Source organism: Perca fluviatilis, chromosome 18 (assembly GCF_010015445.1).
Source record: "Perca fluviatilis chromosome 18, GENO_Pfluv_1.0, whole genome shotgun sequence".
NCBI lineage: Eukaryota > Metazoa > Chordata > Actinopteri > Perciformes > Percidae > Perca > Perca fluviatilis.
The window spans coordinates 16,431,060-16,447,846 of NC_053129.1; positions in this window are offsets into that span (position 1 = coordinate 16,431,060).

Here is a 16,787-nt window from a genome sequence, read left to right on the forward strand (position 1 = left end):
GGATAAATGCTACTAGCAACTGCGTGGAGGAGGGTTGGGGGTGGTGCGTGACCACCGAAGGCTTGCGTCATGTGGATGCGCTGACAGTGTTGTTGTCATTACTTAGAATTCCTCATGGAGGAGACAGAATCTACACACTAATAGCTTTAAGAGAAAGGCATGCAGCTGGCTTTGGTACTTTTTCTCTCGTTTGGTGGGCGTGTCACAGGTGTTACCCAATCAGTAGTGACGTGCATGTAAACCTGTGGTATTGAAAAGGCAGTGTGTTTGCAGTGTTCAACACACTGCCGTTTCAGTTTAAATAAATGTTTGCTATGTTTTTTTGGGGCTGAATGCGCCCCCGTTTCACAGGAGAAAGTCTTCTGTTTTCCCCTTAACTTCTTCCGGGACACGAACTCCGCTCCCCCGCTTAAAAAGTCCTGTCTTTCAGACCCATCCACTACCTGATTTCCTCCCTACGCGGATGTTTGCGGCCTTATACTGCGGCAGTTAGTTTGGGTCTTACAGTTATAAATATGTGTAATACATAGAAATTACAGTGCATTACTTTTTGTAGCTATATGTATGAATGGTTCAGGAGAACAGCCTGCACACATAGATGTATTCTCCATGTCCTGCCTCTTTTTCAACACATGCAACCAGGAAATTACAAGCTTAAGGAGATTTTGCTCTTACAGTGTGCATATGCACTTACTTTTCTCAATGGTTTCTCTGTGTCTATGGACTGTAGGTGAATATGCATGTGAACCCATGTGTGATGACAGACAAATCTCTGCACAATGCACATGAACCCTAAAGCAGTACTAAATCAGTTGGAGTTTTTGTTTCAGGTTTAGCACAGTGGATTATATTATTCTCATATGCAGAAAAGTGCAACAGTTTCCCATAAACAACAGAATTTGTGCTCCTTTCATTAGTGCTCCTCCCCTAACTATAGTTTCTCCAATTGCATCAAATTGCCCTGAGTCATTTTCTTTCACAGTTTTTGTGTAATCTGGATCAGATCCTTTCCATCAGAAGCTTTTTACATGGTTTTAATTGAAAGGCATATGCATTAGGCTGATGACTAACTAACTAATATCTCTGTTTGGTGGCTCACAAGATGTGACATTAGGGCACAGCCTGTTCCATTTTGAGGATAACTTTTTTTTTACTGCTACTCATAAAAACAGGATTTGAGCTGCATACACACACACACACACACACACACACACACACACACACACACACACACACACACACACACACACACACACACACACACACACACACACACACACACACACACACACACATTGTTTTTCCTCCCTCCTCTAAGCCAGACCTCTTGCTCCAATCAGTTTCTATTTATTCAGTTTTTCACTCATTTACTGTTTGTTATGCTTCACGTCTCTCAACTCTTAACCATTTTCATTCATCATCTTTCTGAGGCAGTTTCTCTTATGTTTTTAGTTTAATTTCACCCACTCAATTGTGTGCTTTTGCACACACACACACACACACACACACACACACACACACACACACACACACACACACACACACACACACACACACACACACAAAACCTTTATTTATACAGGGTAGGTTGGCTGAGCATGCAGCGACAACCTGTTTACAGTGTAACTAAAAAAAATATAATATTGAAGTATAACAGGACCAGACATAAACAGAACACAACAATGAACTAACAGAATTGGTTAAAGGTCCCATGACATGGTGCTCTTTGGATGCTTTTATATAGACCTTAGTGGTCCCCTAATACTGTATCTGAAGTCTCTTTTCTCGAAATTCAGCCTTGGTGCAGAATTACAGCCACTAGAGCCAGTCCCACAATGAGCTTTCCTTAGTATGTGCCATTTCTGTGTCTGTAGCTATTGAGGAGGAGAGAGGGGGGGGCAAGGTGGAGGGGGGTGTGTGGCCTTGACCAACTGCCACTTTGCTCGTTTGAAAGCCATGATGTCTCTCTCTCATGGGTGGGCCAAATTCTCTGGGTGGGCAAAGCAGAGAAAGGGGAGGTGATCTTGCTCCTTATGACCTCATAAGGAGCAAGATTCCAGATCGGCCCATCTGAGCTTTCATTTTCTCAAAGGCAGAGCAGGATACCCAGGGCTCGGTTTACACCTATTGCCATTTCTAGCCACTGAGGGACCATAGGCAGGCTCGTGGAACGCATATTAATGTACGCATATTCATTTTCATGCCATGGGACCTTTAAAGCAGTTACAGACAGATATGGGGGAATTGTGTAAAATGTTTTTGAGATGACAGAGTTGTATAAAAGCTTTAATTTTTGGCAGCCTTGCAAATAATTCCAGTAAAAGTAATCTTTATTAAATCACTTCCGTGCAAATGCTTCCTGAAGCATCAGTTAATCAGTGCAGCAAGCATCAAAGTGTCTTATATAAACCACCAGTTCCAGAGAAGTAAAGATAAAATGTAATGGTAGAGATTTTCTGATAAGGGCTTTCTAAAATGAAAAATAGCAGTAATTATTACATCTCGCATGCAGGGAGGGCCGACCAACCATATCATTTAAAATGGTGAGTATTATAATTATCTGCAGAAGTAAATCTAAAAGCTGAATGGTTAACTCAAGCTAAGTGTGGAGACAGAACTGACTGCTTCAATTGCTTGGCTTGCACTCTTTTTCTCCTCTAATGAAATCTGAGTCTCGGCTCTAAGCTGCAGCCTCTGTTATTAAGGAATGACATTCTTTGTCCTGGCTTTTGCCATACTGTAACCTATGCGGTGATCCTAAAATACTGTTGCTTCATGCGCTTAGAGAAAACCAAGTCTGGTAAATAACTGCTGGACATTACAGATAATTAAATGAAGATTGATTTTCATCTGAAGTAGTTCTTAAAATTAAACAATGTGTTTTATCTGACACTTTTTGTTGAATATATTTTATCTGTAACCCTGTGGTGAAGTCGTCTCGCTCAGTTCACAGCACATTTAATTACACCACATACAGTGCCTTGCGAAAGTATTTGGCCCCCTTGAACTTTTCGACCTTTTGCCACATTTCAGGCCTCAAACATAAAGATATAAAACTGTAATTTTTTGTGAAGAATCAACAACAAGTGGGACACAATCATGAAGTGGAACGAAATTTATTGGATATTTCAAACCTTTTAAACAAATAAAAGACTGAAATATTGGGCGTGCAAAATTATTCAGCCCCCTTAAGTTAATACTTTGTAGCGCCACCTTTTGCTGCGATTACAGCTGTAAGTCGCTTGTGGTATGTCTCTATCAGTTTTGCACATCGAGAGACTGACATTTTTGCCCATTCCTCCTTGCAAAACAGCTCGAGCTCAGTGAGGTTGGATGGAGAGCGTTTGTGAACAGCAGTTTTCAGTTCTTTCCACAGATTCTCGATTGGATTCAGGTCTGGACTTTGACTTGGCCATTCTAACACCTGGATATGTTTATTTGTGAACCATTCCATTGTAGATTTTGCTTTATGTTTTGGATCGTTGTCTTGTTGGAAGACAAATCTCCATCCCAGTCTCAGGTCTTTTGCAGACTCCATCAGGTTTTCTTCCAGAATGGTCCTGTATTTGGCTCCATCCATCTTCCCATCAATTTTAACCATCTTCCCTGTCCCTGCTGAAGAAAAGCAGGCCCAAACCATGATGCTGCCACCACCATGTTTGACAGTGGGGATGGTGTGTTCAGGGTGATGAGCTGTGTTGCTTTTACGCCAAACATAACGTTTTGCATTGTTGCCAAACAGTTCGATTTTGGTTTCATCTGACCACAGCACCTTCTTCCACGTTTGTGTGTCTCCCAGGTGGCTTTTGGCAAACTTTAAACGACACTTTTTATGGATATCTTTAAGAAATGGCTTTCTTCTTGCCACTCTTCCATAAAGGCCAGATTTGTGCAGTATACGACTGATTGTTGTCCTATGGACAGAGTCTCCCACCTCAGCTGTAGATCTCTGCAGTTCATCCAGAGTGATCATGGGCCTCTTGGCTGCATCTCTGATCAGTCTTCTCCTTGTATGAGCTGAAGGTTTAGAGGGATGGCCGGGTCTTCGTAGATTTGTAGTGGTCTGATACGCCTTCCATTTCAATATTATCGCTTGCACAGTGCTCCTTGGGATGTTTAAAGCTTCCGAAATCTTTTTGTATCCAAATCCGGCTTTAAACTTCTCCACAACAGTATCTCGGACCTGCCTGGTGTGTTCCTTGTTCTTCATGATGCTCTCTGCGCTTTACACGGACCTCTGAGACCATCACAGAGCAGGTGCATTTATACGGAGACTTGATTACACACAGCTGGATTCTATTTATCATCATTAGTCATTTAGGTCAACATTGGATCATTCAGAGATCCTCACTGAACTTCTGGAGAGAGTTTGCTGCAACGCAAAGTAAAGGGGCTGAATAATTTTGCACGCCCACTTTTTCAGTTTTTTATTTGTTAAAAAAGTTTGAAATAGCCAATGAATTTCGTTCCACTTCATAATTGGGACCCACTTGTTGTTGATTCTTCACAAAAAATTACAGTTTTATATCTTTATGTTTGAGGCCTGAAATGTGGCAAAAGGTCGAAACGTTCAAGGGGGCCGAATACTTTCGCAAGGCACTGTACATAGCAGTGAATGGACTCCAATAACCTTTTGACCAAACTCCACTTGTAAAAATCCACTTGTTATTCAACTACGTATATTTATTGACCGTGCCTTTACTAATGGTGAGAAACACTGTTACAAGCACATAATTACCCACTTTATGGGCTCCTACATAGCGATGAATGTGCATTCTTGATGTGAACAGTATTGTTCTCTACGTCTGTAAGAGTATGATAATATTTTGAGGGAAAATAAGTTTCTCCTAAGGCTAAAGCTAGCTGGACTTGGCGTAACTTCAGGAAATCTGATTCTCTGGATTTTTCCTCGCTGGCACCCCTGGGCCAGCCACTTATTTTGACTGTGTTGAGCAAAATTTGTCATGGTGGATGGTGTAATGAAAATCCATTAAAAGAAATACGGCTACACAAAACAAGTTATTAGATCATTTTTAGTGGTATAAGAAGTTTGAGGTGAAGCCAACGGAGAGGGTCTGCAACTGCGGCCTGGAAAGCTGGAGTCAACATGAGGCACTTCCAGCACAATGTGGTCACTAATTATATTTACAGCTGGTTCAGGACCCGCCCTGCCAATATACCCATAACAGGGACATGGTTAATGGCCAATAGACTACACTGCGAATTTAAATTAACTTGAGCTCTTTTTTCTGGCCTGTTTTTTTCTTCCGACCAACCTTTCAGTCACACTCAGTAAAGATGTCAGAAAGCTCAAAGCTTTATAAAATGTAAATACAAATTTTAAGAAATATTGTAATGCTGTTGTGGAGTGACTCCCGTATTTGCATTTATGAAGTTTATAGATAAACGATAGATATCGAATGAGTAAAACAAACCTGATGGCTTCCAAAGACTCATAGATAAATCAAAATTCAGTTCTCTCAATGATTTATCATAATACCCAATCTGATACATTATTGTTCAATTTTATTGACCTTTTTATTGCTTGTTTCTGTTGTCACGCTCATGACATAAGGTTGTGGTTGGTTAGATGCTTGGTTAAATATAAATAAAAAATGTCAGTATTCATAGAAATACTGGCAAATACTGATACTACGCTAATATGTGCTAATATGTGCTATACCAATCTTTATACAGTAATACATAATTTTTTCAGTTAGTAGACACCAAATATATGTACAGTACAATTTTCACTGACAGGAAACGACACAAGATGTGCAATGGCAAATGTCAATCAAAATGTGACTTTTTTTTGTGAAATTTTGTATCTCTCATACAGAAAGTTGGGGAACTGGGGATCCCCATAATGCAACTCAATAACATCTGTCATCAGACCCCCCCCCTTTCTGTTAAATGCCCTCATCTTTCCAGCTCAAGCCTACAGCATGCATTAAACAACTGTTTTCACAGGCTGAGTAGTATTCTCCATGACAAGTAAACTGACCTTTGTGTGGAAAATCAGTGGCATGCCCATTTTCTTTTTTTTTTTTTACAAAAGAAAATAGGTTTTCCAAGACTCAATACTCAATTTTTTGTTTTCCTTCCTTTCAGAGATGCTCCTGGAGCTGAATCACCTCTGTCAGGGACTTAAAATGTGCATCTGTGAGTAGCTACCTCTTACTGACATCTTTGATTATACTCAATTTTGTCATTTTCCCAGTGTGACCACACTACATACTCTAAACCCTCTTATATTAGTATGTACAGTAGTATGGGATTAGGACAGTATTAGTTTGACTGTAGGTAGGCACTGCAGGTATAGCAGTCGGTAGTTAATCCTCTGCCCCAGAGAGCTCAAAGCCTCTCAGGCCTGTCGCGTTCTGTTACTGTTAATCTGAACTGGATGCATTGCCAACGGGCTGACCCACTGCCTGTGACCCTGCCACAGCTGAAGTCAGCATCTGAAGTCACTTAGAGAGGCAAGAGTGACCTGTGCCAGTGTGCTGCAATGTGAGGATTACCAATTACCCGCCAATGTGCCAATTACCTGGTTTAAAATGCCAATGACCTTTGATAACATTTTGAAACTGAACGTTTTGGAGTGATTTGGTGGATAAAGTAATTATTTTCACATTCCAAAGGCATATAAATAAAAAGGGAGAGTAAATAACTATATGTGTATATATGTGTGTATGGGCTATTACTAGTTTAATTTGACTTGCTTAGCAGACAATGAGAGAGACCAATTTTGTTTTAATAGACCCACTGAGGTGAGCTATTAATTCAGAGGGAAAGCAGATCTGCTTTTCTGTGTACGGATGCTGCACATTATGTGCCAGCATCCTCTTTGTGATGGACAGTATGTCTGAAAAGATGCACTTTAATTTAGCACACCTCCAGCCACTACCACTCTGTACCACATAGGCAGCCGCTCTGTGAAATGGCTGCATTGAGGAGACATAACAGTTGTTGTTTTCAGGAAGGAATTCAGTTTTTTGAGTGGGTCTTATTCAACACATTATCATCACTCAGAATATTGTGGGCTTACAGTTTAACCCATGCATACACAGAATAGACCAGGCATGTAGGTATTGGTTTGCTGTATGCAGTGAAGTGCTATGTTTTCTTGTTACTTTCAGTGGTTGATTAATGATGACCATTACCCACCAGTGAATCAAATAAAAAAAAAAATTTTGAAGGCAACTTTTACCCCCACTGTTTAAAAAAACTGGACATTTACAAAATTTTGAGGGCAAAAATAATAATTAGTACATCAAGTTGGTGTTTTTTTTATGTGAAATGAGCCCACATTAAAATACATACAGTAATCCTTATGCCAGCATGAGTCAATAAAAAGCATACTATTGCTATTATCAGTGCTTTTATATGTAACAGTGCTTTTTGTGCAAATGTTAGAGATGGAAATTAAATAAATTGAATGAAAATAAAATTATGGCTTAATGTAGGATTAGGATATTGGCCTAAAATATTAAATTATATAGTTTTTTTTCTGAAATCTTGGGGGCAATTTATGCCCCTCGATCACATTTTTTAATCGCATTTTTGCCCTTTGCCCCCCTTGATCTCTTACACTGTTACCCACAATCCTTACCCTTTTTGTGTGCATGTATATATAAGCTACCCCTAGCCCTTAATTCAAAGTAAGGGTTAACTGAATAAAACTATACCCATTAAGGCTATCTGTGAATATCACTACTGACTAGTGCACGACTGCTAGGAGCCTTTACTCAGAATAAGTGAAAAAAAAGGTTATTATGATAAATGATGAGCCTATGGGGTTTGAAATAGAATAACGATTGTGTATTTTAACTATATTTTAACTTTTTTTTAATTGTCTCAGCACCTACACTCACCTAAAGGATTATTAGGAACACCATACTAATACCGTGTTTGACCCTATCCTCTCAATATGGGCCAACATTTCTAAAGAATGCTTCCAGCACCTTGTTGAATCAATGACACAAAGAATTAAGATAGTTCTGAAGGTGAAAGAGATCCCCCACACCATTACACGTGGTAACAAGGCATGACAGATCCATGTTCTCATTCTGTTTACGCCAAATTCTGACTCTACCATCTGAATGTCTCAACAGAAATCGAGACTCATCAGACCAGACAACATTTTTCCAGTCTTCAACTGTCCGATTTTGGTGAGCTCTTGCAAATTGTAGCATCACTTTCCTATTTTTAGTGGAGATGAGTGTTACCCGGTGGGGTCTTCTGCTGGTGTAGCCCATCCGCCTCAAGGTTGTGCGTGTTGAGGCTTCACAAATGCTTTGCTGCATACCTCGGTTGTAACGAGTGGTTATTTGAGTCAAAGTTGATCTTCTATCAGCTGGAATCAGATGGCCCATTCTCCTCTGACCTCTAGCATCAACAAGGCATTTTCGCCCCCCAGGACTGCTGCACCATACTGGATGTTTTTCCTTTTTCAGACCATTCTTTGTAAACTCTAGAAATGGTTGTGCGTGAAAATCCCAGTAACTGAGCAGATTGTGAAATACTCAGACCAGCCCGTCTGGCACCAATAACCATGCCACGCTCAAAGTTGCTTAGATCACCTTTCTTTCCCATTCTGACATTCATTTTGGAGTTCAGGAGATTGTCTAGACATGGACCACACCCCTAAATGCATTGAAGCAGCTTCCATGTAATTGGTTGATTAGATAATTCATTAACATGAAATTTAACAGGTGTTCCTAATAATCCTTCAGGTGAGTGTATATAAATAGGGCTGATACCATGGAAAAAGACCAGACACGTTTCATCCTGTGCTCATAGAACTAGGGTTACAATGCATAACCATATATTATATCTCATAACGCATTATGAACAAACCAGGTGTGTTTGATGTGTCTGAAGCATCCTTTATATACCGCATACCCAAGTATGAAGACAAGCTAACTACTCCTCTAGACCAACTATCTCAGCAATCACACTTCTACTGGACACTGGGGTTGCCCAGTATTGACCAAAATTGTCCTAAACTTTCCATGAGTCCCACACATGCATGTGTCTTTTCATTGTAGCATAGGCTTATAACAGTGTTTATTTCTCATTGAACAGATTACTCTTCCAGTATGAGTGTGCTGGCTCACTATCGTACTGGCACACCTAAATGGAACAGAGCAATTATTATTGTTAAGTGTCTTCACATGATTTTTGATGAAAGTCAAAATACAAATTATTCTGTCATCCATCCGAAGGCTGTTTAATTGGCTGCCATAAATCTGTTGTATGATTTATTCCTCTGCTGTGTAACTGATGGCTAAATGAATGAAAGGGAATCAGTGCCATCAGTTCTTACGCCTGCGTTGTCTCTACTCACTCATTACAAACCACACCTTCAAAAAACACATCTGGGATATTTACCTTCGTCACATTACATGGAAAAGCGTGAAACCGGTAACAGGAATGTGTTTCATGTTGCCAGCTTGCTTGTGTGCACGCTCGTGCTTCTCGTCCTCGTGGACGTTCATGGCAAACAAATAGAATGGGGACCCGCCCATACAAACACCCCAGGGTAACTATACAAAACAATGTCATTCTTGGTTAAAAGTAGAATTTAATAAACAGTCTGCATGCTAACATTGAGCCATTCTGTCCAACCTAGCTATCAACCCATAATGTTAGTGGTATACAAAAGAATAACCTCACTTTTATCTTATGAAAGCCAACCTCCAGCAAACTTTTTTGAATGACAGATTTAAGGAAAATGTGCACAACATACACCATGCTTTAATAATTGCAATAGCAGAGCCACAAAAAAAGAACACAATCTTTACATGGGTACTAATAAATCATGACTAAGCTGTTAGCAAATGTACAGCTTTGGCTTGAAAACAGCTACAGAAGTTCATTTTAAAACATCCAAGTTTAAAAGCCTCCATGAGACATTTATGTGAAACACCAGAAGTTTTCTCCAAAGAGAGATTACTTTTTGAAATGTAGAACAGAACAAAAAATCCCCAATCTTTTCCCCAGTATGATCTGGAGCTATTTACCATATTTAAGGCTACGTACCAAATTGATTTGAGACATTTGTTATCATTGGGGTATGTTTTTAGCTGGCTAGATGCCATGCGTACAATATGAACGCACACATTGTTTTTATCTTTCATTACCTTTCCTCTATTTATTTAGATTCGGATCTTGCATACAGTAAAGCCAAAAATACAATGATCGTAAGTCACCAAAGGATTATCACATTTTACGTAGAAATAATTTATCAACACAGGCAGTGACTCAGTATAGGAGAATAAGCAGTTTGGGGCCTTTCAGTTTCAGTTTCCTGCTAAGAGTTAAATGTGCAGTTCAAAGGGATTTTTTGAAGTTAGAAAGCCATGCTTTTCAGTTGTAATGGATCAGTGCAAAACGGGTTGTATTGTAGACTTTTTAAAGAAAGTCTTTGTTGTGTGTGGCCTGTGATCTAATTTAAAGACAGCATTAGGGGTTTGTCTTTGAATGAATAAAAAGGACTTTATTTTCTAACCAGAGTTTAATTTTTTTGTTTGTGTAGTCATTTCCAGTTGTCCTAAGGACTTTTGGATCTTTCACAAACACATTTACATTGTTAGTTTGATGATTGGCAATATATTGTTCTTGCAGTTACACTTACAGCAAAAAAAATACTGTATATGGTCTTTGGTGTGCATGAATAAAGGACAAAGTGAGACAGAAAGTGGGAGAGTGTGTATGTGCGAGTTTTTTCATGCATGTTTGTTGGGTGAAAAGATGTTTGTTGCATATTTTTTAGGCCGTTGCCAGCTGGTTGAGTAACCCCACTCTACCATAACTCTTACCTACATGCAGTAAAGCTGTCTCGTAATATTTAATGAGAGACTAAGTATTGCTAATTGCTCATTTCAATTACACCAGACATTTATGTTAATTGATCCTTCCCTGACCAGTTAACCAAAACCTCTGTTTTGGTTGTGTAATTGTGGCTGGGGAAAAGGGTGATGAGCATTCTTTTGGGGGGTTGAGTCTCATGAGTTTTATTTAGCAACAGAGGATCGACATGTGAGAGTCCTACGAAGCAACATTAGAGGAATAGTTGCATTTTAGATAAATGCACTTAAAGGGTAACCTCTGTGTTTTTCAACCTGGACCCTTTTTTCCTATGTTTTTGTGTCTATAGCTGCTTTCCGACCGGAGGGATTTTTGCAGTTCCTAAAACATAACATTCCTAGAACCCTTTTTTTCTCGTGTTCCGACTGGACCAATTTGGGGATTTTTAAGTTCCTCTGGCCGCAGTTCCTGTAACTCTTTCAGCTCCTACTTCAGGGCAGGGTCTTTTTCCTTTTCCCTTTTCCACATAGGAACCCTTAGTGACCTAGCAACGTCTGAAACACAAACAATACATATTCTTCACTGTCTGTTGCAATTTGCCTACGTATGCTAACTCATAAGACAAACATCACGCATTCAACCAGCTAATTGTTAATGCTAGTTAAACTTACCCGTCGTTTCGTTTGCCTGATGCGCCCTGCTCTTCTATCTTCTTCCATCATATTAATTAGGATCATATTACACTGGAGCCTTCATCTTGTTTCTCTGTTAAGTACTCCAGCCTAGTCTTTAAATGTAGCCGTTCGAAACTATAAAGACCGTTGCCGTGCTTGCGTCACTCCCTTACCCCTCCTACCAGTTCCTATGGCCACTTGGCCAGTGCGAATGCAAATGGCATAAACGGTTTTGGTCGAGAGTAGTTAGAACTGTTTAGAAGTGAACTGTTCCTATAACTACGTTCCTGTAACTACTTGGTCGGAAAGCGGCTTAAGTGACTGATGGGAACAACAATCTTTGACATTGGTCCAGTATTACAACGTAAGTTAATAGGGCAATTGTGCAGCTTCTATTCGTTCACAAAAGTGCTTGTTTTGCCTTTGACAGGCTCAGATTAATATTCTAAGCGTCTGACAACATTATGGAAAGGATTTCTAAAGAGGTTGACCTTTCTGTTAAAGAGTAAGATCCTTTTTTTAAACAAGGTTGTCTTGCCATGTTTGTAGTGAATGAAACTGACAAGACTTTTGTTTTGTTCGACCTCATATTCATCTTATTCATCTGTTTCTTCACTGTGGAACCGGATGAACGGTATGAAGAGACATTAATTGTGTATTTGTCAAGCTATTATTTAGCAATAGGGCAACAGCTAATCGATTCAATAGATTTTAAAAAGTAGTTTATTTTCATCATTAGTTGGGACTATGATGCACAGCATCAATCACGTGTCAGATCTCATTTTGAAACCCAGATACAGTAAGTTTTGAAAAAAGTAGTGATTATGTAAAACACAGCAGTATGTTTCCTCAGGGAAAGGGCTGATTTAGATTTTCCTGCTGAGATGTTTTCAAAATGACACAGTAGATTTTGTCCTACATCCAAGGAGCTCATAATTGGAAAGCATTAACAGAAATGCAATTCAAAAGTGTTCCATTTTCTTTCATTCCATTTCACAAAACCACAATATTTCATGCTTACGATGAAAAGAGACAATATTAGTAATTATTAAAGCATAATGCTCCAAATGTTTCGGAACAATAAACTATTGTCTGGCTGTGTTGGAAACTTGCATGTGTGTGCTTCGATTGTTGTTCTTTATTAAACTTAATCAGGCTGTCACAACTTCACCCAAAATGAATTATTGATTAGGTATGAGACTTGTGGAAGACACAGCTGCCATTGGAGTGGTTGATGTGGTGAAACAAAATTTTTTTGCTTGAGGAGTTAGCAAAAGAGAAAAACTTGCACCGATAGACAGATAGTTTGAAGACTTGGCTGCATTCTTGAATTGATTTTCTCATTTTAATTCCCAAGGAAATGTTTTCTCACCAAATTCAAAAAGCAAAATTGCTGGAGTTTGATTGTTTTCTAAATAGTGCTTGCGTGCAAAATGTCAGAAAAGATTACTGGGAGATCGTTGGCAGTGCAGTCAAATATTTACTCCCTTCAGCAAAATTTTACAAATACCAAGATTCAGACGACTTTAAGGTCTTTTCTCAAAACACCAAGGACACGGAGATTTGTTGCACTGTTACTGTTACAGATGACACAAAAAGCACATTTCCACATACAGTACCCTTACACACAGACACACGCACACCATCCAGACACCCCTTTGGGCTTCCTCGGGGATGAATCATCCAGGGGTCTGATGTGGTTAACAACGACCAGTGTTTCCATGTTTGCTCAGATTTCGCCCTCACAGCCACATGGGACTTAATAGGTTGAGAAGCTGCGTTTAGCTTAGTCATCACAAAGTTTCCTTCATTCCCACGATTTTTCCAGTGGTTGCTGACTCAATGAAAGACAACATCTTTTTCGACTGAAACAATACAGCCAGACTTCTAAATATCCTTTGTGACATTTGAATATATTTCCAATGACATAACAGTTGCGTTACCTGGATATATCTTACAGATCTGATCTATACAAGACCTTAAAAAAGTACTTCACCAATTTAGCATTATGCTCCTATAACATTGTCGGACTCATCATGAACAGTTTTTGTTAAAAAAAACGTTCAAAATTGATGCAGCAGAACAAGAAATGTTGATATTTTTTTCACGCATTCTTACCTACATAACCCACAATTCAGCTTGATTGCCGAGAGTTTGTTCAAAGATTTGGATGTGTTATGGTAGTAGCAGCTAATGTAGCCTTGAGCCAAAAGCAGATTTCCTTTTATTTTTAAGCTTTAGGTCTTCAGCCAATAGTATGAAACGGTACACACTTCCTGTCTGATAAATGGGCGTAACCTCATTTGAAAGTGTAGTGAATGTCATGTGGATGGATTAGAAGTTAATATTTGCTTTTGCTAAGATTAGATATTTACATAGCTAAGAGCCATATTTAGCATTAAGAAAATTTGTTCTGTTAGGGCGTTCGTGAGCGTTAATTGATGTTAGCTTATCCATGCTACCAGATCTCGTGAGAGTTTGTTCCTGAGACGGAAACAGGTCTCGAACTAAGTACATTTTCACGGAATTTATCCCTCTGAAAAATGCCATTTTAGTGTAAGAATGTTCAGGAGATATGTGGCTTGTGAAAAATAAGTCCAATATTTACTTACTACATGGTGACTATGGGGCGAAATAATCGGTCATACTCTGTGTTCATGCTCACTTCTCCCATAGGAATCAATACACTCAGGGCCTGCCGCCGGCCTCCTAAAGAGGCGTGGCAGTGGAGAAACCCACGTGACACAGATACAGGGAACTACTCTGAGTTGGGTCGTCTCAGTTCTAAACCCTCTCTGGCCATATCTTGTGTACATCATATATTCTTCTCTCTCTGTCTTACTATATTTCTGTGTGTGTGTGTGTGCGTGTGTGTGTGTATCATGCTCTCACCCACACATAAACAAAATGACACGCATACATGCTCTCACACACACTCACAGTCGTGTCTGGAAGAGATTGTGCTAAAGTAAGAGATGATTGAATGCATCGCAGACGTCTGCCGTCACTGAAATTCCTTTATTCTTTCTGATAATTTACCAGACCACTGGTGGTGGTGTGTGCAGCTTTTCCATTATACAAACATGTCTGAAAGAGTCAATACTGTGACATTGTACCAACAAACTTAAGCCTGTGGGGGGAAAAACATTCTTTGAGTATTTCACTTTGTTTTATCGTCAAATATGCGTTTTCAAAACCCAATGAAGATCCTAACTGGAGATAGGTCTGTTCTTTGTTTGAGCAGTCGGTGGAGCGTGTGACCAGGCAGTATATTTTGGGCCTGTTAAAACAGTCACATGTGTGTGGGAAGTTCTGCAGTCATCTTCTATTGCACATGACATGCAAATAAATTAATTAATGTACCTTAGAACAGTTATAATAATCAGCTTTTCGCATAATTCATTTTGATATGCCCTTTTGTTTGTGCAGGCTCTGCACCTTTTGCAGCATGTAAAGATGACTATATAATGAACAGTCACATAGTGATACAGGTCCAGGCTCCTCCAGTAACACAAGGACATTAGTTGAGCCACATCAATCATTCGTCTCTATGAGAACCAGATTAAACATATTGAACAAAAAGTGGTCAAGTAATGGTCTGGAACACCAGGACCTTATTATTATTATATGTTGATCTTTTGTGTTGTGGTAAAATGGCTTTGCCAAAATAGCCCATTGTCACAAATTAGTGGTGGTCCTTAGTGTATGGCCTACCTAAGGCAACCATTTTGTCTCCAGACATGCCAGTTTTGCTTACACTAAATGACAGAATCCAGGTCTAAAAAGATGTAGCTCCAGGAAGTCATGTAAATGTAAAACAAGCGGTTAAAGTGATTCTTTCACCCTGTCTTGTTTTCCAGTATACTCATTGAAGCAAAGAATAAAGGTAAACTTCTCTAAGGCAATAAATTATGTCTGTTATACTGACAAGTGACAGTACACACTATGTGACTATGTGCTGAAGGAGGGTAAAGGCTGTAATTTGGGAGAGGAGAGGAATAAATGCTGTATTTTTATGGCTCTTCACACCAGCAGATCACCACGTTATTTATGATTCTGTCAGCGCAGGGTACATGGGAGGGGTTGGGATATTTTTGTCAGGGATGTCAAATGAATTCTGGAAGTATTCCTAACAGCAGGAAGGGGATGGCCCGCTGTATATCACAATCTGGAGATGTCAACTAATTCCATCAAAAGGCCAAAATGAATCATGTGTTAGTCCGTCTCTTAATGCTTTCCTTCCCTACTATGTGTGGCTCTCAGCCCCAAGTCCATTCATTCCTACTGAAGGAAATGTAAATCTTATAGTTTATAGCTTTCCTAAAACCAGCTGGGCACTGTAGTTTTTAGCAAACATTACTCAAATAGGAGTAAATGGTGCATTTGTTGGGGACTATTTTCAGCTGTGGATTTATACAAATTATGTCAGCTAGTGAGTATTTATGGCAGCAGGATGGTGTATGTGGGATTGATTCAAAATAAAAAACTAAAGTGCCCATGTTCATTGTAATAAAGGAACAATGTCAGCCAGTGCAAAGGTTTGGCTTTATGTGTTTTAATAGTTTGTGGACAACAATGGAGCTCTATTGCACAGAGGAATAATATATATCTGGCTTTGGATGCACACACACACACACAAACCCACGCACACATAAACAGACACACATGTAAACACACACACGCGCACAGGTAAACAGACACACGTAAACACACACACACGTAAACAGATGTAAACACAGACACACACACGTAAACACACATACACTTATCCTTTATTTAATTTAAATAATAATATAAAATATAATCTATATTATAAATATTCCACTTGAGTAAAAAAGAAATGGTTCATTTATTTACCAGAGCCAATTCAAAACACAATAATTTTTTTATGTTATTTATTTCCAGCCTTTCTATCTTTATGTGTGCACTCATCTGCTCTGTGTGTTTGTGTATGTGTGTGGGTGTGGGTGTGTGAGGCTTAATGGAAGAGCTGCAAATACTTTCCATTTATAGATCAAAAGTCAATTCCATCTATGTGCACGTTGCTCACTTCTTCTGAAAGTCAGTGAAGGAAGTTTCCTTTTATGCACATACAATCATTTCCTGCTCATTTTCTGTGGATGGTGCTTCAAAAATCATGGTTTAGTGTTGCATTTTTTGTACAGACCATATTTCAGGTGGAATTATTCTTCTATTTCCATACTGTAAGCATTAAACCTGTTTAACATCAGCAGCATGTCAAATGGGGAACTGAGTTTTATCATCATTTAGGAGGAATTAAAGAAGGAAAAACATAAAAAG